The sequence below is a fragment of the Panthera tigris genome, chromosome D2 (assembly GCF_018350195.1).
Source record: "Panthera tigris isolate Pti1 chromosome D2, P.tigris_Pti1_mat1.1, whole genome shotgun sequence".
Taxonomy (NCBI): Eukaryota; Metazoa; Chordata; class Mammalia; order Carnivora; family Felidae; genus Panthera; species Panthera tigris.
The window spans coordinates 23,865,089-23,887,272 of record NC_056670.1 but is presented as its reverse complement, the minus strand read 5'-3'; positions in this window follow the sequence as shown (position 1 = coordinate 23,887,272).

Here is a 22,184-nt window from a genome sequence, read left to right as displayed (position 1 = left end):
GACATGTGGCGAGGAGTGTGTCAGGGGACGGTGGCTACCCTTAGGCCAGCAATGAGGGTGGGGCGTCCTGATGTTGAAGGACCCCCGCTGCCACCCTGCTACCCTCGGGTTTTGTAGATTGGAGGCAGCACTGCAGTGGGAACACTGACAAGCCCACAAATGCCAGGCTCAAGTCCAAAAGTGGTTACTTCACCCATTGCCCTGAATAATCCTATGTCCGATGTGAGTGAGTCACCCAAAGTCAATATGCCAGCACCCACGCTGGCAGCCCAGTCGTTTGCAAGGAAACAGCATGCTGGCTGTTGAGGGGGAGGGGACCTGTTTGCCAGGCTAACCTCCTGGAACACATCTGGACCACAGGCCCCAGAAAACCGAAAGGTATGAGGTCAGGGGTTCCTTGGGGCATCTGATTGAAGCCACCCTGGGACAGAGGGTTGGAGAGTGCCCTGAAAAGAAGTGGAGGCTAGCACCCCTGCAGGCACTGGTCTGGGATGGGGCTGCCAGACCTGGATGGCACTGCTAGCCAGCCCTGGGAGATCCCAGGCATCTGAGGAAGACTTAGAAACGTTTGCACAGGTGCTCTGATGGGATTGGGCCACTTGCCTGGACCTAAGGTTGGTGCCGTGTAGGGTGTTTTGTCGTAGATCTGGAAGCATGCAGGGATCATATGTAGAGGGCCATACTGTTGACTCAGAGCTGGATACACGTTAACCCTTCAGTTTGCAATGGTCTGTCAGAGTGCAGGGGTAGTTTTCCAAAAAACAACACCTGTATAATAATTTGTTAGGGAAGCATATATATGTGTGTGTATTCCCCTAACGCATGCATGTGGTCACATATATACATTTTTATATACATTCATATAAAAATATATAAGCACATAATTTATACTTTTTTATAAACAGGTATAAACATAAACATGTGTATGTCTTTCACACGTATATCTCTTTCATTTGATAGAAGAATTTGGCTTCATTAATTCATTTTAATTGATTTTTTCATTCATGTAACCTATTTATTGCAAAGCAACCATTTTCATGTTTTTGATCCAATAAAGTATTCCAATATGTGAAATCATGACACTAATATGACATTAATCTTCATTTCTTTTTTTTAAATTTTTTTTAACGTTTATTTATTTTTGAGACAGAGAGAGACAGAGCATGAACGGGGGAGGGTCAGAGAGAGAGGGAGACACAGAATCAGAAGCAGGCTCCAGGCTCTGAGCCATCAGCCAAGAGCCCGACGCGGGGCTCGAACTCACGGACCGCGAGATCGTGACCTGAGCTGAAGTCGGCCGCTTAACCGACTGAGCCACCCAGGCGCCCCTTCATTTGTTTTTAAAATAATCTCTAGGCCCAACATGGGGCTCAGATTTACAACCCTGAGATCAAGAGTCACACACTGTTGGGCACCTGGGTGGCCCAGTCGGTTAAGCGGCCGACTTCCTTTGGGTCATGGTCTTGCGGTTTGTGAGTTCAAGCCCCATGTCGGGCTCTGTGCTGACAGCTGGGAACCTGGAGCCTGCTTCAGATTCTGTGTCTCCCTCTCTCTCTGCCCCTCCCCCATTCATGCTCTGTCTCTCTCTGTCTCAAAAATAAACACTAAAAAAAAAAAAAAAAAAAAAAAAGAGTCGCATGCTCTACCCACTGAACCAACCAGGAGCCCATTTCTTCACTTCTTAAGGGAGCTGGATAGATACACTTATGGCACCTTGGTTTCTCTTTACAACCATATTTTCTTTATGGCTGATACTTTTGTGTAATTTTGTATAAGTTGGGAGATTTCTTACTAATTTGACCCTGCTTGTCTAGTCTTTTTCCTTTCAGTATATAGTACTTCTTGTTATATTTTCAAAAGAATACTTTATAAAGAAAAAATATTCAGCAAATAAAGGAAATGAAAACCCCAATGGATGTTGTGTAAGAATAGGATTGTATCATTACCAATGAAATTTTCTTTCTTATAAACAAAATGAGGAACCAGACTAAGAAGTATTAAGTATGCTTAAATATGCTGAGGTCTTGGAAATTGTAACTGTAAGAACGTGTATCACTGTACCGTGCTTAAGGGGTATAGCTTTCTCATTCTCTACATTCACTGGAATTTTGAGAAGTAGTGCCAAGTATATGTTGTGAGCTTTGTCCACTCTGAACTCAGTGGCAATGCAAGAGGCTCCTGGTTTGGTGGCCACATCTCAGGTTCGAAGAGGGAAGCAGTACAGGGGCAGAGTGGGCTGCATGGTGAGGCAGTGGTGCATATGGGCCTCAAGGGCTGGGCAGTGGTTTGGAAATTGCAGTAGTGGATGTGGTGAGGTGCTGCCCAGATGTCCCTTCAGGAGGAGACAGACACACATCGCCCAGCTGCAAGGAGAGCTGGCTGCTGATGGATCTCAGCTGAATCCCTCTCTGAGAACTGCCTTTTGCCAAAGGTTATACCTCCTTCCTGGGAGGAAGCCCACCTCTGGTGCCTGGTCAAAGGGGGGTGGAGGGCACAGCACCTTGACATAATTTCTGACATCCTGAAGGGCCACCCCAGCTCCAGAGCTTCAGATGGGATCCACTGAGGCCTGAGTTGTGGACGCATCATGGTTCACCTTCCCCCTTTGCCCAGTCCCGCACCCCTCGCTCCCTCAAGGGGCTTCCTGAGAGCTCCCCAGTAAGCCCTGCATGCAGATCTCAACATCTCACTGTCGGTTTCCAGGATGCCTGCTGTAAGATAGTAACAGGCTTTCCAGTCAGAGGGTGGCTTTGGGAAACAGTCGAGATGTCCAGTTGGCTGGGGTGTTGTGTTGAGTGTAGGGGCAAGTGAGATAGAAATGTGGCAAAGGGGCAGGTCTGGGGGGTGGTGAGGATCTGCAGTTTTGAGCACAGGGCAGCCTTATGGCCAATTTAGGTCAAATTACCAAAAAATTTTGTGGTATATCTCAGGGACCATATTATAATGAGAAAAGTAACTGAAAGAAGTCGGTTTATAATGTACTGTCATTTTGAGATGCAAATCCCATCATTAGTGAACCATAGTTTTTAAAACATTTTTTCAGGAAACAGGGATAGATCTGAGAGGATTGTCTACATAAGCAATCTCCACATGCATTTACAAAATAGCTGGTAGGGGTTAAAGAGATTGCCTCTTCACTTTCGAATACTTGTTCCTAGGTGAACAGAAACTATGTCCTACTAGGTATTAGAGATTATGTATGTTCTCTCTGAACCTACAACAACCCTGCAAGGCAGTATTAATGTACCAGTTTTAGGGATAGGGAAACTGAGGCTTAGATGGAATAAGGGACTTGCCTGGTGAGTAAGGGGTAAAGATGGGATTCAATCCCAGATTTCTTTAACTTAGAAGCTTCTGCTGTCCAAATCAGATGAGCAGGTCTCATGGAGCCCATGACCTGGGCCTCGTGCTCCAGGGCTCTGACTCACCAGGCCTAAGTGGTGACCAAGACATGTGCTTATTAACCCTTGTAAGTCATCTGTTCAAGTAACCAAAGTGGCGCTTCAGTAACTTAGCCGTTGATTTCAACAACGGCTCCTTCTTCAGTCACAATAATAATCATAAATAGCACTTCTATTTTTATTATTTGCAGAGCCCTTTCTATGCATCGTGTTGTCCGAGCTTCACAACAGGGCTCTGTGGTAAGTAGAACAAAGCATTAGCCCCGTTCTGTGGATGAAGGGACCGAGGCTCAAAGAAGCTTAGGTGCTCACTCACTTGGCTCAAAAGGGGCAAGACCAGACCCTGAATTCTCGTGTTCCCTTTTGTGTTCCAGGTCGCTTCTCTTAAGCCATTTACTTAAACATCTGAGAGGGAATGAGGCTCTAAGGAGAATGTATCTCTGTCTTTGACCTTGGTTGAACTTAATACTCTGTAAATACACCAAGATTGTCTGTGAACAATTCATCAGCCAAGAAATAAAAATGGCAAGTTCAAAGTGATTAAAAAGGAGGTTCGACCCTACTGTAACTTGCTGGGTAGACACCATATTCTGGCACCCTCGTACTTGACTATAATTATCTCTAATTATCATTCCATTCTGGTGGATGCTTTCTACTTTTATCAAAACCTGATCTTTCCCCTCATGTCACCTGCAAGGCCCTTTTTTCTAAACTCCGTAGGATTTGTCATTTAAAGGTGATTGCCATGTCTCACTAGCAAAAAATTCCCAGGTTATTGAAACAAGCACCTTCTTCTCTATACTTGGGGTTTTATATCATTGTTTACCTGACCCTTTGTGCTCTTTAAGTTTTAAGGATTTTTGTTAATTTTTTTCGACCTTTCTGATGCCTCTAAGCATGGTAGTTTTTGTTTGGGTTTCTGGCTTTGCAATATACCTGGTATTTGTTAGCACCACAGTCTTGCAGGAAAAAGGAATAGAGATGGGGATTCTCTGTAACTAGGAAAAATGGGATATACCAGATGTGGATGGGAAGAAGTATAGGAAGAAAGGGGGAGGGGAGGGACAGAAATGGCCTTCCTGAGAAAATACTTCCCTCTGGGCTCAGCCAGGCATTGGGACTTCTCTGTTTCTCAGAGAAATTCCCCCTCCCCCCCTTTTTTTTTTTAAATAAACTTCATGAAAGTGAATTGTGTGTGAAGGAAAAATGACCTCACAAATTACTCTGCTTTCCATGAAGTAAAAAAATCATCGTGGAAAATTTACAAGGAAAACAATTTAATTTCTCTATTTCTCTTGCCATATGATTTTCAATATTACTCAACACTTGGACCATCCCTGCTAAGTGTCTGTCCTTTTTGACCTCATTTGTATTTCCCAATCACTTTGTTTAGCAGCTTGCTAAATATAATGCCCCTTCACCCTAGGTCCTTTTTTCAACAGATGAAGGATGAGACAGGAAGTAGTGATATAATTTCCCTGGATTCACACTCCAAGTTAATGGCAGAGGCCAGGGCTGTGTGAGAACTTAGCACCAGCCCTTTTCCTAGCTCTGCTCTTGGGCACAAATAGTAGGAGACAGACCAGCCTTCCAGGGTGAGGACTTTATCAGAGATTAACAATTTGGTCTTATAGAACACGGGTGGGCAAACCATAGCTAAGGGCCAAATCTGGCCTGCTGTCGGTTTTTTTACGGTCCTCAAGGTAAGAATTTTATTAGAGTTTTAAAAATCAAAAGAATAAGGATATTTCACAACACACAAAAATTATATGAAATCAGTTTCGTGTCCATAAATACAGTTGTACTGGAACACAGCCACACTTGTTTGTTTACATATTGTCTTTGGCTGCTTTCATGCTACAATGGAAGAGTTGAGTGGTTGCAACAGAAACTTGAAAAGCCTAAAATAGTTTATAATTTGTAAATTAGATGGCCTGCAAAGCCTAAAATATTCACCATAGTGCCTTTTATAGAAAAAGCTTACTGACCCCTGATATAGAAGATTCTGAGGGATGAGCCATGAAATAAGTATTAGTTTTTTGGCTCATGCCTGGGGCCCGCGTCTGTCAGCAATGGGAGGCAGAAAAGGGTGGGGCAGTGGAGAAGCTACAGGAAGATTCTAATTTTTCTCAGACTAGGGCCTGTATGAATCCCTAAGTATATCAAAGGACCCCACTCCCCTTTTAAAAACCAATTCTGAGGTTTTCAGTTATGGGAAAGGAAAACGACACTTAGAAAAGTTCAGTGACTTTCTGAAAGCTATGCACCCAGTCAGTGGTCTGCCTGTGACTTAAGCCCAGGAGTTTACGTTCAATGCAGGGTGCTTGAAGCACACCGTGCTTCTTCTGCAAGCTGGGCAGCCTGGGAGAAGCCAGGGCTGCTGGCGGGAAGCCTCTGTACTGAAGCAGGGGAGGCGGCCACCAGGCCTCCACTAGCGCTCCCAGATCACACCACTCTTTTTTTTTTTTTTAATTGAAATGGAAACTTTTTTTTCCAAGTTTATTTATTTTGTGAGAGAAAGAGAAAGGAATAGAGAAAGGGAGAGAGAGAGAATCCCTGGCAGGCTCTGCACTGTTAATACAGAGCCCCTCACAGGGCTCAAACTCACCAACCGTGAGATCATGACCTGAGCCGAAATCAAGACACTTAACCCACTGAGCCACCCAGGCACCTAGATTGCAGCACTCTTGTGTTCTCTGCTAAACCTGGCAGTGCTAAGGGCCCGTGCGGTCACATCTTATTTCAGCAGCTGGAGTATGAATCCTTTGAATAGGGTTTCCAGATTTAACAAGTTAACATGCAAGATGCCCAGTTAAATTTGAATTTCAAATAAATGCTTTTTTAGTTCATGTATGTACCATGCAATATTTGAATCTATTTGTATGAGATATATTTAAAAAGTTACATGAAGAATTGTTTATTGCTTATCTGAAATTCTGATTTAACTGGACATCCTGTAATTTTTCTGATTACTCCTCTTTTGAGGGCAGGGATCAGGTACTTTACTCTTTATTTATCTACCTCTTTCCTCCCACGTCACCATTACTCCCACACGCAGCCCCACAGCACCTAACTGTGCCTTTCAAAGACACTTAGGTACTAAATTTAATGAAAACCACCCTCTTTCAGGCTAAGCACTATTTCCCACCGAGGCTGAGGAGGCAGACATGTAAACAGATTCATTTCACTATATTCTGATTCCCACCAGTGGCAGGGTGAATCAAGAGCTGCGGGGGTCTCAGGGAGGGAGCCCCTCAGCCTCCAGGATACAAACTGAAAAGGCTTCCCAAAGGATGTGATCCCCAAGGTGAGATTTGAAGTATGGGTAGGAATTGATAGACAAGGCGAGGGAAGGGAATAGCATGCGTGGAGTCATATCTAAAGAAAAGGGAGGGACGCCTGAGTGGCTCAGTTCTTTGAGCCTCGGGCTCTTGATTTTGGCTCAGTTCCTGATCTCGCAGTTCACGGAATTGAGCCCAAATTGGGCTCTGCGCTGACAGTGCGAAGCCTGCTTGGGAATCTCTCTCTCTCTCTCTCTCTCTCTCTCTCTCTCTCTCTCTCTCTCTGCCCCTCTCCAGTTCGTGTGTTCACGTGGGCTCTCTTTCTCTTTCTCTCTCTCAAAATAAATAAACATTTTTAAAAAAGAAAAGAAAAGGGGATGGTGTGCCCAGGAACAGAGAGATAAGCTGGGTGATTGGTGCACTGGTATCTGGGACACAGTAGGCACTTGATAAACAGTGATCCAGAGATTTGCCCCAAAGGCTAAATTCGGTAGCTCTTTAGAAGTGGCCCTAGAATTAAGACCACACAGGATCCTTGTGCTCAGTACTGTGACTCTAACTACCAGTGCTTGGGCCATTAACCTTGCAGCCTTTTCAGTCAAGCAAATGTTCTTGGAAACTAATTGCCTGTTTGCTTCAGGTTAGTTTCATGATATAGTTGGCATGTCCTACACCATGGCATGAAAGAAATCCCATAGTGAAGTCTAATATTCACTTACTGTTCTTGAACTAGTGATGGGAAAGAAACCCATGCCTACTTGGGCCTGAGGCTGAGCATTTCATCTACCTTGAGGATCTAACTGGCCATGGTGACTCTCTGTGAGGTAAAAAGGAGTCTGTTATTAGTCAGCCTTATTCCTGTTAACATTAACCTCATGCTTTGCTGTCCTTAGTCTTTTTTCAAATAACACTAATAGATAATATAATATGCATGGTATCTTGTATGTGTCCCTCTTCTCTACTTTTCCATCTTGCTAGGTATCCAGGAGCCTGCACTGTATGGGCAGTCTCAGTGGACAACCTTACCCTCACTTTGGAGGGCAGTTGGTCAGTGAGGTGGCTCTGTCCCTGCTGAGTCACTCTAAGTTCACTGTGTCCCTCTACAAAAGTCTACAGTTTTCATCAATCACCTTTTCCTTATAGCAGCCCTCTGATTCCAGTAAGTGCTTCCTTCCCTTGGTCCTCCCCTGCTGCAGGCTTTGGGTAGTAATGGCTCCCCACTCTTGCTTGCCATAGGGTATGCATTTTTCCTGGTTGTTTTTCCTAAATACTGCCCACACCTTGATAAACAGTCATCACTTTATTAAACTCTCCTGAAGTGTACCATTTATTTCTTGATGGAATCCTGACTGATGCAGATAAAATAAGTATCAGGACAATAATTTATTTGCTTATTAATTTCTATTTACAATACTAAAGATGGAGGAAAAGCTAATTCAAGGTCATACTTCACTCTATTGTACATTTTGAACAACAGGTGACTGTTATGTAGGAAAATACGTTGGTTTGGAAAATAAACTGCATTTCAACTTAGTTAATATCTCTAGGGTGTCTCTGGTGTTAAACACAAAACAAGTGAATTATTCAAGAGAGTTGCCTTTTTTTTCTGCAGGTGCAGATATAATGGTAAAGAACATGAGTTTTGATGTCAGGAAGATTTAGTTTTGAATCTGAGCTCTTTTAGTTACTTCCTTGTGGTTAAGGGATAAGTTGCTTCCCGTGGCCTTATCTATAATATGTGAATGATAATTCCTCTCTCACACAGTGGTTGTGACAGTTAGGTGAGATATCAGGTAGAGGACCTGAATAGACATTTTTCCAAAGAAAATATACAAATGGCCAATAGGTACATCCCTAGTCATCAGGGAAATGAAAATCAAAACCATGAAGAGATATCACCTCATACTTGTTAGGATGACTATTATTAAAAAGACAAGAGCTAACAAATTTTGGGGAGGATGTGGAGAAAAGGGAACCCTTGTACAGTATTGGTAGGAATGTAAATTGGTGCAGCCCCTCTAGAAAACAGTATGGCTGTTCCTCAGAAAATTAAAAAAATAGAACTGCCATATCATCCAGCAATCCCACTCCTGGGTATATATCTGAAGGATATGAAAGCAGGATCTGAAAGAGAAGTATCTGCACTCCCACATTCATTGCAACATTATTCACAATAGCCAGAATGTGGAAACAACCTGCATGTCTGGCAATGGATGAATGTGGTGTTTATACAATGGAATATTATTCAGCCACGAAAAAGAAAGAAATCCTGCCATTTACAACAGTGCAGATGAATCTAGAGGGCATTCATTATGTTAAGTGAAACAAACCACACAGCAAGATATATATTGTATGGTATCACTTATATGTGGAATCTTTTTAAAAAAGCCAATTTTGGGGCGCCTGGGTGGCTCAGTTGGTTAAGCATCAGACTTCGGCTCAGGTCACGATCTCACTGTCCGTGAGTTCGAGCCCCGCGTCGGGCTCTGTGCTGACTGCTCAGAGCCTGGAGCCTGTTTCGGATTCTGTGTCTCCCTCTCTCTCTGAACCTCCCCCGTTCATGCTCTGTCTCTCTCTGTCTCAAAAATAAATAAACGTTAAAAAAAAATTTAAAAAAAGCCAACTTCATATAAACATAGAGTAAAATGGTGGTTGCTGGTGTCTGGGGGAGGGGAAAATAGGAAGATGTAAGTCAAAGGGTACCAAATTTCACTTATAAGATGAATAAGTTCTGAGGATCTAATGTATAGAATGGTGACTGTAAGTAAATAGCACCATATTTTACACTTGAAATATCCTGACAGATCTTAAGTATCTCACCACACACACACACACACACACACACACAGAAGATAATATTTATAAAACACTTAATTTGTTGCCTGATACATAATAGGAATACTAAAATGCCTAAGTAGGTATTTCCCCCCAGAATGCAAAAAAACACCAATTTAAAGGGATAAGGCATCTCTGTGCTGATTACCTCATTATTTACAATATCCAAATAATGAGAGCAGCCCAAGTGTTCACTGATAGAGGAGTAAAGAAGATATGGTATATATATATATATATATATATATATATATATATATATATATATACACACACACACACACACACACACACACACACACACATATATACACACAATGGAATATTATTAAACCATAAAAAAAAAGAATTCTTCCCATTTGGAACAACATGGATGGGGCTGGAGACTATAATGCTAACTGAAAAGAGTCACTCAGAGAAAGACAAATACCATATGATTTCACTCATTTATGGAGTTTTAGAAACAAATGGCCAAAGGAAAAAAAGACAGGGAGAGAGAGACAAACCAAGAATCAGACTCTTAATTATAGACAGCAAACTGATGGCTACCAGAGGGGAGATGGGAGGGGAGATTGGTGAAATAGGTGATGGGGATTAGCACCAGGTGATGCTCATGGAATTGTTGAATCACACCTGAAACTAATATTACACTGGCATTAAAATAAAAAGCTTAATAAAAAATACCTAAGTGAGGCTTACAGACATCATTTTAATTGTGTGCAGCAATAAGCCTTGGATTCTAGAACAGAAGCTTCCCATAGAACTTTCTGCAGTAATGGAACTGTTCTATATTTGCACTAATATACACCTATTGAATACTTGAAATGTGGCTAGCTGAATTTTCAATTTTATTTAATTCTAATTAAATTGAAATGGCCACATATGGCTCATGACTACCATAGTGGACTACGGTAAACAGTAGGTCAGAAGAATAAACTTAAAAGTAACAAGTCATTTTGTAAGATCACCTGTGCCATTTGGACATGTGGTCATAAAAGCTATCAGTCGGATACAGTCAGAAGTATCAACTGTTCATGCTCCCAGAAGCTGACATGATAATAGTGTATGCTATACTCATATAAGAAATTTTTGTACTAGAGAAAGCAGATAGATTGAAATTACATGCAAATACATAAACATGCACACACTTTAAAGGGAATATTTTGGATAAATTTATTTTAAATCAGATTACCTGGATAATTATTCCCAATTTCTCCTTCTGCTTTGGTTCACTGAATATGAATATGAATATGGATCTGGATATGAGGACTTCTCTGCTTTTGCCCTTCCACAGTCCATGGTGTGCATACTTTCATAGTGGCATGCTTGGTAGCACTGCCAAGCCCAGTTGGGCCTCCCAGTCCTCAACAAGACCATGTAGGAAGGTACAACCCACTGATTGGAATTGACATGTGAGACACAGCCTATTTCCCGCCCTGGATTTAAGAACATTTTTTTAAGGAATGCTTGGGTAATCTGGAAAGAGATTTGTAAATTATATACTAAAAAATAAATAGAGTTATATAATTTTAGAGCCAGAGAAGGCTCAAAACATTGTTATATTTTTCTTGGACTTGCTCTATTTTCCTATACACAAATGTACCATATCTGCTGCGGGTCTTCTGATTACCACCTCCCACTCCCCCCCTCCCCCCAGATCCAGTGCCCACCCTTCTCCACCCAGATGTGCGCCCTGGAAGGCTGACCTGTGGACTGATCACTGGGCTTCCAGTTGAAATTGGCCAGTTGGACGCACCAGCAGATCTGGCAATCAGATAAGAGTGAAATTGGGGTGTTTATTCTGCTCCCTTCCTGTGAGGACAATGTGGACTGTCTGGATCCTAATACTGTGAGTCATAGCTCCTGTCACCTGTTAGGGACCCTCTCCTCACAATTCTCTTTCCTTGGAAACAGCTCTTTCTCATGGCCTCTTGAGGCCTAGGGACAGTAAAGGGAGTACTGTTTTTGCTGCCCCAGATGCTACACTATTTCTTGTTTCCCCATACCCTGGCCAGTTCTCTGAAAAGAGCCTCTTTATCATAAACTCTCCTCATATTTCACAAATTGAGTGTGCTGTTATTTTCTGATGGGACTTTGATATATCTATGAAAGAGTATCTGGATGTCCTCTCTCTGGGCCTTTCTTCCTAGAGGCCATTGCTACAGGGATAATTTAGGACATTGCTTTTTTAAAGCAGTTCTTTAATCTCACTGCCTTACCAGACATCAACTCAGACCCCTCTGGGGTGAGTCATTCTATTTGTGTGGGTGGGGTTTGTTAAAAAAATTTAAGAATTTTCTCAAAAGTCCAAGTGCATTGCCCCAAATAAAATAAACAACTGAAAAAAAAAAAAAAAAAGGACTGTGCGTTTAAATGCCTTGGACAGTGACCCACAACTCAGCCCCTCCTTTCTGGGCAGGATGTGGTCAGAGTACTATACACGGCTAAGAAATTTCCCTTTGGGGCCGTTTGTTCATGCAGTTTGGTGTGGATGAAATCAATTCCAAGTAATACCTAGAAGTTGAGGTGTTATATGTACAGTATTAGTTGAAGAGCTTTGGAAGAGTCAGGATAGCATATTAATTTTCTCCTCTTCCAAAGACTGTTAAAAATGGTTCTTGGTAGGACTCCTTTCCTTTATTTTGGTCACAAGCAGTAAAAGGCTGGCTTTCTATGGCATGCAGTGACAGACGGAGACCCACCTGGACCCTTGCCTATCTGGTGTAAAGCGTGCAAAAGTGCTAAAAACTCCCTGCTCAGAAATACCTTTCTTCCCAGAAGTTCTGTCACAATTCCAAAAATTCCCATTATGAACATGTTACCTTAAGGGTATTACAGAGTGATCTGTTTTACTGGGTTAAGGCATCGTTTTGTGGGATAAGGACATTGCACATCAGCTGGTTGATGTCTTGGCAGAACGAAATGTAACTATCGCCTCCTGGCATCATTTGTAGAGAGAATGGGAAGATAAGGGTCCTGGTTGGGAAGGAGGTAAACAAAGGTGTGAGGCTTACAGAATCACTCAGGAACTAGACCTGTTAGGGAGAACACAGTGGTGAGTTAGTGAGTACAGGGGCCACTGAGGTGCCTGAGTGTGCCTGGGTATGACTAACACTGTCATCAACTGTGCTGAAACGTGAAAATACGGTCCATGTAAAGTGTTTGGGTCAAAGCTTAATAAATAGATTTCCTTTTCTGTGCCACTCATAATGTGGCTGAAAGCTGTCCCAGGCAGGAGATTGTCAAAGGATACCTAAGGATGTGTCAGAGCTTGAAGAACTAGACCATTATGATAAATCAGGAGCCAGAATGGCAATCATCTGTCAGGCTGACTGTGATTAATTGGTAGTGACTGCCTGAAGTGCAGTTAAGGAGTGTGAGGTGGCATCTAGTCACAATGAATAAAAATGACATTGTTGATTACAGTGGGCTTATGAGTGTGGGCTTGGACTTGGAGGTAAGGGGAGGTGATACATGTGCCACACATTTGCTAGGCCTACCAAGGGTCTTTTTCTGCTTTATTCCATAATCAATGTGATTGCTGGGTTTTGGGGGGCCTTAGACAGGCTTCAGGAATCCCTAGTACCACCTTCCTGGGGATTTCCTGTCACTGGATCAGTTTACAAAGAGTATATGCACGAAACTTTTCATTTCTTCCTATGATAAAATCTGTTATTTGGGCTAGATGCCAGATGATGGTTTGGGGATCCAGGCTGGGGTCTAACAGGCCAGGAAGAATCGTCTCCAAAAGGAATGACTGGTGAGGAACATATCTTCATATGCTTCTTTTCTCATTCCATACCTCTACACCAGGTCAGGACTGCAGGAAGCCCTAGGAGTCATCCTTGACTCCTCTCGTTCCCTCACATTCTCCATCTAATGTATCGGTAAGAGCTGACAGAATATATGCTCATATGATGCACTTCTCACCCCTACCACTGCCACTTCAGTCCATCTCTCCTCTGGTCTGATGGCATAGGTTCCTGTCTGGCTCCCTGCTTTCACTCTTGTGCTTTGCAGTCTGTCTCCTCACACTTTTTTAAAAACGTAAACCAGGTTACATCATTCTTCTGCTTACCACTGTCCAACAGCTTTCCAGCACACCGGAGTATAATCAGAAGGCCTCACCATGGCTTCAGATATCCATGTGATCTGTGGTCTGATCCCTGTGCTCTGGTTTCTCTGGCTTCATCCCCCCCGTTCTCTTTCTCTCTCCCTCTCTTCCAGCCATCCTGGCCTACCTTCTGTTCCTCCATCTTGCCAAGCTCATTTCCATCTCTGCCCCTTTGCTGGATATGTTCTCCCCCCAAATCTGATGTGGCTTTCTCTCTCATTCTTTCAGGTCTCTTTCAAGTGTTACCTCCTTTCTTGACTCCTTTATCTGAAGTGACACCTCCTCCCCAGGTTACTCCCTGTTCTCTAACCTTTATTTTTTCTTCTTGGTGCTGCTCATTACTAGTGGATACCATGTTAAATCATTATTTATGTATAGATTTTTCTTTCCTCCTCCCTGGAATGTAAGTCTTTGAGGGCAGGATCTTGTTTATTGTCATAGTATTTAGAAGAATATCTAGAACATAGTACGTATTCAGGAAATATTTATCAAATGGATGCACGGATTTTGAAAGTGAAGCGTCTTCACTAGGCCATGCGGTTGCATGTCAAATCATGTGGAGGATCAAGACGATGTGCAAATCCATGGCAAGGAGTGGTGCCTGAGTGGCAGGACCAGCTAACTGGTGGTCTAACTAAGGGCTGATTGGGGAGCCTCGTAGCAGGGGAACAGTCAGAAAGTACAGAGCTTCCAGGGAATTGTGAGTCAATGTCAGAATCCAAGAAAATGATTGTGACAGCACACAAGAGTTCCTAGCACGAAGACATTAACATTGAGACACTTTCTCAGATGGAAGGCTTTCTAAACACTTATGCCTAGAACAGGGACCACAGTGTAGGGACTGAGTAGAGTCTGAAGTAGAGCTTAGTTCAGAGATGGCAAACAGGTTAATCAATCCACTGAATTCTACAGAGTCTGGAGAGAGACTCACAATCAGCTCCTAATGCACCATGGCTGCCACCTCCTTGCAGATGCTGTCCCAGAAACCAATTCTTCAAGGGAGATGTCACTGTGCTGATGATCCCCAAGAGGCCAGAGACCAATGAGTTCAGTGGCCCACTTACATCTCACATTGGGGAACTCCACTCAGCAGCAGGGGCCTCTGCACTGGCTGGGAATCCCCACTGCAGCAGCAGCCTTTGCGGGGTTGAGCTGCAAGCTACTTTTCAGATTTAGCACACAGCCTTGTGAGGAGACAAAGTTGTATTGCCTCTGACGAGAAACAAAGCCAGTGATGTTGACATATATGGGAAATGGGAAGATATCCAGAGGTTGGAAGCAAATCTCCAAGCTGGAAGTGTGGCTTGTACTGATCTTTGTGTGTCCCCATCCTCAACTGTGTTTGCAGGCTTCCAGGATCTATGTAGAAAGAAGTACATTGCTGTGTGTTTGTAGCTCCACCCATCATTTGAGGGTAAGTAGAAAAGAGGTTTGGCGTGGCTTTCAGAGGAAGTAAGGTGAAGATTCTTCTCTCCCAGCCTAAGTAAACCACTTAGGCCTTTCATGACTCAGAAACCACAGACCCCACAGCCAACATGCATCTATTCATTCTTGTCTACAAATATTGATTGAAAGCCTATTGTGTGACTAACACAGTACTTGGTTTGAGGATGTAATGGTAAAGTAAGATTAACTCTCTCCCCTCAAAAGTAGATAAACTCATTCTAGTGTGGAACATTTTGCAACATGGAGGACAACGTAATCTAGTAGCAAGGAATGTAAGCTGCTGCCACTCACTAGACTGTGTGATATTGTACAAGTCACTTCCTTTCTCTGCATTTTAATTTTCTCATGTATATTTCCAGGACATTACCCATGTTAGGGGATTTAATAAAATAATGCCTATCAAGTGTTTAGCCTATGTGTCAGTAAATGTAAGCTATGATTCTGGTTATGATTTTATGGTAAGAGTTGGTAGACAATGCTGTGGGGGTACATTTATATATCAAAATACCATATTTCTAGACAAATGTATTTATATTCAAGACTAAGCCCATAAAACACTTGAGTAATTGGAGATTACATTTTTTTTTCCTTTCCTGTCCAAGACCCTCTCTATCCAAATCTATCTTCTTTCCCCTTTCTGGAAGCCTTGAGTGCCCTGGATCTTTCTCTGATTTTCTCTGTCAATGCTCCTCTCAGTGGATTGGTAGATGGGAATGAATCCAAGCAAGATATGTATGTCACATTGTCACTGATTTAGAGCATTGCCCTTCCTGGAGGTGTTCTCATCTCACCCAAAGAATGGCATCATTTCAGGTTATCAGTAAAATTGCCTTTTCTGAAAGTAATGAAGGAGCTTGGTATCTGTACAGGAGGAGAGCAGATCTCTTCCTGTACAAAAATGGAATGGTCTCAACTGTAGACTCCACACATGGGAACTTGGTTCACAACAGAGACAGCAATATAAACCTACGGAGAGGGGAAGAATTATTCTTCAAGTGTTGGGATAATTGGTGGAAAGGAAATCCCTACCTCAGAGTTTAGACACAAGTAAATTCCACATAGAATTAAGATGTACATATGAAAGGGAAATTTTATAACTTTGAGCAGAAAACATAGGGGACTTTTAAACATAGGGGCTTATGTCTCAAAAGGCATACACCAAAAGGAAAAGTTTTAAAATATTATATTGAAATATAATTCTGTACCAACAAAGACACAATAAACAAAGTATAAGCTTCAGACTTAGAAAAGATATTATAATGCCTATAACCAACCAAGAATTCTTAATAAAAATTTATTTTAAAAAATTCCTATGGATCAATAAGAAAAGATAATCAAAGAAAAGTGGGCAAATAATATGAACTGGACCCTCACAGAAAAATAAACTTAATCTCATTAATAACAATGAAAATTCAAATTAAAACCATAGTGTGATACTATTTTACACCCTGAGCCTGGCCAAAATGATAATATCTGGTAAACCCAGTTTTGATGAGGCTGTGGGGAGACACATCTCACATATTGCTGGTTAGAGTGTGTCGGCAACATTACCCTGGAGAGCACATTGGCAATATCTATCAAATCGAAGAAGTGCATAACCTAAAACCTAGAAATTCCACTTGTAAGTATATATCCTAGAAAATCTCTTGCACATGTATACAAAGAATGATATTTTCATTATTGGAAAGGCAAAAAACTGGGATGAATTAAGGCCCATCTGTAGCAGGATAGATAAGTAAGTTGTGAATTAGTCATATAATGCAATCTTATACAGCACTTAAAATGAATGAGATAGAGCTACATGTACCAATATGGATCAATTAATCTCTGAAGGATAACATTGACATACAAATAGCAAACTACAGAAGGATCTAAATTATATGATACCTTTCAGATAAAAATATACAAACACACCAAACTTTATACTGTTCACATTATATGTTTATTATATGTTATATTATACTGGGTTTATTATATGTTTACATAAAATATATGTAGCTTATATGTATTTATTATATATGTACATCTAAATCATATGTTTATTTATTTTTTTAAAGTTTATGTATTTTTTAAAATTATTTTTAACATTTATTTATTTTTCAGAGAGAGAGAGAGAGAGAGTGAATAGGGAAGAGGCAGAGAGAGAGGGAGACACAGAATCCAAAGCAGGCTCCAGGCTCCGAGCTGTCAGCACAGAGCCCGACGCAGGGCCTGAACCCATGAACCGTGAGATCATGACCTGAGCTGAAGTCAGATGCCCAACCGGCTGAGCCACCCAGGCACCCCTAAAGTTTTTGTATTTTGAGAGAGAGAGAGAGAGAGAGAGCAAGCAGTGGACGGGCAGAGAGGGAGGGATAGAGAGAATCCCAAGCAGGGTCTGCACTGTCAGTGCAGAGCCTGATGCAGGGCTTGAACTCATGAACTGTTGAGATCATGACCTGAGCCGAAATCAAGAGTTGGAGCCACCCAGTCACCCCTAAATCACATGTTTTTTTTTTGTTGTTGTTTTTTCGTTTTTTTGTTTTTTAAACACGTATATGTTGTTTGTGTAAAAATACTAGAAAGTATCAGAAATGAACATGGGCAGAACAAATATCAACCTGAAGACAGTTTGGAGATGGAAGAAGGAGAAGGGGATAGTAGTAGTTTGGTGGGGAAAGTCTTCAATAAGATTTGGATGAAATATGATAAAAATGCTATTATTAAATCTCGGTTGTTGAAAGATGTTTATACTTTTCCATATGTTTGGCATTTTAAAATTAAAAGAACCAGTTCCCTTTCTTGATGGTGAGACTGGCCTTCCTTATGGTTTTATCAGTTAGCTCTCTGATAAGATATTGTGTGATGGGGGTCTATTTATTCCCTATAGTACCTCCTGGATTTGTAGTACTTGGTTTGAGTCTACCTCATGTTCTCTTCTTTGGAGAAAGGGCTTATCTAGGGCAGGGATGCCATGTGTAGGTGTGCAGTCCCTTCGCTGTACAAAGGTGCTGGCCAGGTGGGGTCTGAAACACAGTCCATGTTCTGCTCCCCAAGCGATGGCCCTGATACAAGACTGCACCCTTGCATGGCTGTGTAGGGGCCTTTTGCTAATTCAGGTGTCTGAGGAAGAGTCTTTCTAATCTGACCATGTAATAGGCAGTGCCTTTTTCTATTTGCACAAAGGCACACTCTAGTGGAAAAGCAGACCTGACCTAGGAGATTAAGGCCACAGCCAGAGTTTCCCAGGCTTATTGGGGTAGATATTCACCCAATCTTTGAGAAGACGGTTGGAAACATGTTTATCCTGCATGGGACAGCCAGAGAGAGGCTGGAGGAGAATCCAAATCACTCACCAGTTGTTTCCCAACATGTTCTAAGTCCACAGCACATAGGAGCCAACCAGGTCCTGCAGACCCGCCCCCTCCTCACCAAGAAGCACCCACATGAATATCACTTGGCAACTTCTTTTATAAATTTGTGGGCATTTTCTTATGACTTTGAATGGGAAGGTGTGATTGATGTGTGAATTAGATCTTCACTGGGAAGGCAAACTTAGGTGTCAGCATTTATTTGAGGTGAATTTTCTGATTTAATTTATTTCACCTGGTGTGTTTACTTAGCATCTGCTTTCTAGGTATTGAGTACAAAATAAACAGGTATTTATATTCTGTGCTCCAAAAGTTACAACAAATCCTTAAAAAATTTGTATTGATACTGCTTTGAGGATGATAGTTATTGGATTGATATATTATTGTTGAATCCTTCTGTCTGAATAAAGATACAACTATAACTTAAAGTCAAAATAGTTCAGATTCTATAAAGTATAAGATTCATCACTGGCCCATTTTTCCTTTCAACTAATCATCCAAGACACATGAGTCTTGAGTGCCTCATGGTTTTATCAGTTAGCTCTCTGATAAGATATTGTGTGATGGGGGTCTATTTATTCCCTATAGTACCTCCTGGATTTGTAATACTTGGTTTAAGTGTGCTAGGTGCTAAGGATAGAAGATTGAATAATCTTCTTTTCCTCAAGGAAGCCAGACATTCAAAGAATTACACTTCAGTGTTTTAAGAGCAGTAAGAGAAGGGAATCCAGGAGACTGGCATGCCTAACTCAGCAGCTGGTTGAGGGCATGTGTTTGTGTCACTGCAGACTTCCTGGGGGAGGTGATGTCTGAGCTGGATTAGAGTCTGCAGTGGGGAAGGACATTCAGGTAGAGGAGGCAGCGTGATCCAAGGCACTATATATGACATTTGGTTTTTGTTGTTGTTGTTCACCCAGATGCCGTTTTCTTTTCCTGATGACCCTTTGGGAACTCCCCCTCTACTAAGAGCAGTCTTGGTGGAGCTGTCAGTCAAGGGACTCTGAGATCCAAGCTCTAGGCAGTTGAGCCAAGCTAGGCTCATGGAATTCTCTTACCCAGGAATCTGACTCTTTAGCCCAATTATTGCAATGAAGGAAAATGGTTGTTGCAGAGACCTAAAAATAATGTTCATAGTTCCTGCCTAGATCCCAGACTTGTTCTGGTTCTCAGATTTTTCCATGCTTGATTCTTTAGTTTTTCCTTCAATTCTGTGAGCTATCTCATATCCTTACAGTAAAATCTGTTTTGCTTGTTATCCAGAATCAGTGTATATTGCTTACAACTGAAAAACCCGAAGTGATACAAGAAAAAAAATCAATGGTGGAAGCTATTAGTAGCAGTCTAAGAAGTCTACTTATTATCTACCAGAACTCCTTAAGGAAAATTTCCAAATGCTTCAGAGATGGGAAGGAGAGAAAGAAAGAAAGAAAGAAAGAAAGAAAGAAAGAAAGAAAGAAAGAAAGAAAAGAAAAGAAAGAGAATGAAATGAAACTAAAAGAAAATAAAAGAAGAATAAGAAAGAAAGAAAGAAGAGAAAGAGAAATGGAAGGAAGGAAGGAAGGGGAAAGGAAGAAGGAAAAAAAAAGATTTCTTTATCATACCATGACCAAGCACCTTCCCATATGGTGTGATGGGAAGGTACATTCCTGAGGATGGCTGGGTTTGCAGGGTGGACCCCATCGGCATCATTTAAACTCCTGCCCCTGGCCTGCCTTGGTCTCTTCCTCCCTGGACTGGCTGTTACATACAACATGCAGGAGAAAAGGTACAGTTTGATGCTGCTTCACACAGAGCCCAGCTGGAATCTGCCAGAGACTGCTCTGCATCCAGAGACAATTTACCTTGTTGGCCCTCAGGGCAAAAATGAAGATGACAATGAGCCAAGGATGTCAGATTTTCAGACTGCTGCTGGCTGAGTTTCTTAGGTTCTAGTCTGCAAACCTGAAGTCTATATTAAAGTGGAAACAATTAAAAGCTCTGACTTTTTCATTGTGTTGTAATTACAGCAACATCTCTGGTACAAATTATAACTCACTTACTATTCTAGGCAGTTAGCATCTGGACTGCCACCAAGGAGACCCTTTTTAGGTTATAAAGGGGTATCACTGGGTGCCCTCAGAAAGCTGGAGACTCATAAGGAAGAGGCTTTACTCAAGGCAGAAACAGGGGGAGGGTTATACTCTTCATAGATGAGGCGTCTTATTGAAAATACTTGGGTTCTGACACCCCCTGGAATATTATTGATAGTTAGAAGCCTTTATTTGTTATCTTCATTATTGTGTATATTGCTGTTATCAGAATTTATCCGCAAAATGATCATGGGAGTTTAGTCTGCAGGGAACTACTTTATGAATTTATGTGAATTTTTACTTAAATTAAATTTTTGCTTTCTTTACCATTTCTCTGTCGGAGGCAGCCAATGGAGAATTTCCTTTGGCAGATATATAGGATGTCGTGTCTGAGAGAAAGCAATCAATCATAAATTCTGTAGCAGCTCAGATAAAATCGGGATTTTATCTCTTCTGATGAGTACTGATTCAAATACTCTCAGGTTGCCTCTAGTATCAGTCACAAATTTTTCCAGTGACAAAAATCCTGGCTTGAGCTGACTTAAGCACAATGGGGAATTTACCGTCTCTGGCCATTGAAAACTAAGATGCTGATTTGGCTTTGACTTGATTTAGAGTTGAAGTTTCTCTCTTCTTGAATAGATTTATTCCCAGGTTCCACGTAATACCCCCAGAAACTCCAGGCTTATTCCACCACAAGGCAAAACCCATCAGAGAAGAGCAATAGGTTGTCTGAGGGTTTCTTGTCAAATCCTTGAAATTCACCATATTGGACCAACTTAGGTCACATGCACACTCTTGAATGATCTCTGTGGCCAATGGAGGGCCATGATCCCACTGTGTTAAACATAAGGTATGGGTGGAATCTCACAGCCTGTGGGGCTGAGTCAAGGAGAATGGATCACCACAAGCAAACCCCAAGTAAACAATCCCAATAAATCAGTGCCTTTGCAGGAGGAGAGGGGAATAGTTTCTGGAGAGGAAAATTGCACATGTCCCTCACACCTCTTTAGTATGGACATCTCTAAATGTAGTCCCCAAGGATGGCAGAAGGAGTGGGGCCTCTACCCCAAAGCGTTGCCCTCATTTCTTTCAGTTAACTCCCAAAATTCTGAAATTATTCTAGACCCAGAAATCTATGGAGAGTCATAATCCTGTTGTGAGGGGGTGATGGAGAATGAACTAATGCATAATCAGAAGGTTTTCCTGAAAGATAAGATCTTCCAATTACTTGCAAATCTCCCCAAAGCATATGAAACAGAGTTTAAATATTTATTTTCTATGAAGGAATTTTGAGAGATATAACTAAGCAATCTAATGATTTTAAATAGGATCCTCCCTGAAAATAACAAGACTCCCATTAACCAAAGACCTACTCTATGCCAGACTCAGTTCTAGATGCTTGGTTAATTATTTCCCACAGCAGCACTCTGGGGAAAATATCATCGTCTCTATTACAATCCAAATGAAGAAACTGTAGGTCAGAGAGCTTAAGTAAGTTTCTGGACCCAGCTAGGATTCAAGCACCCTCTGTTCAACCCCAGACCCCAGAGCCCCAGGCATTGCCCATCCTTTGAAATTATACATGACGGAGAAAATCCATCCCCCTTCCCTAATGGAGCAACAGGGATGAGAAAATCTCTCTGTGGTGTTAGGATGCATTTTTATACTTTTTGTAGTAGGAAAGGGAG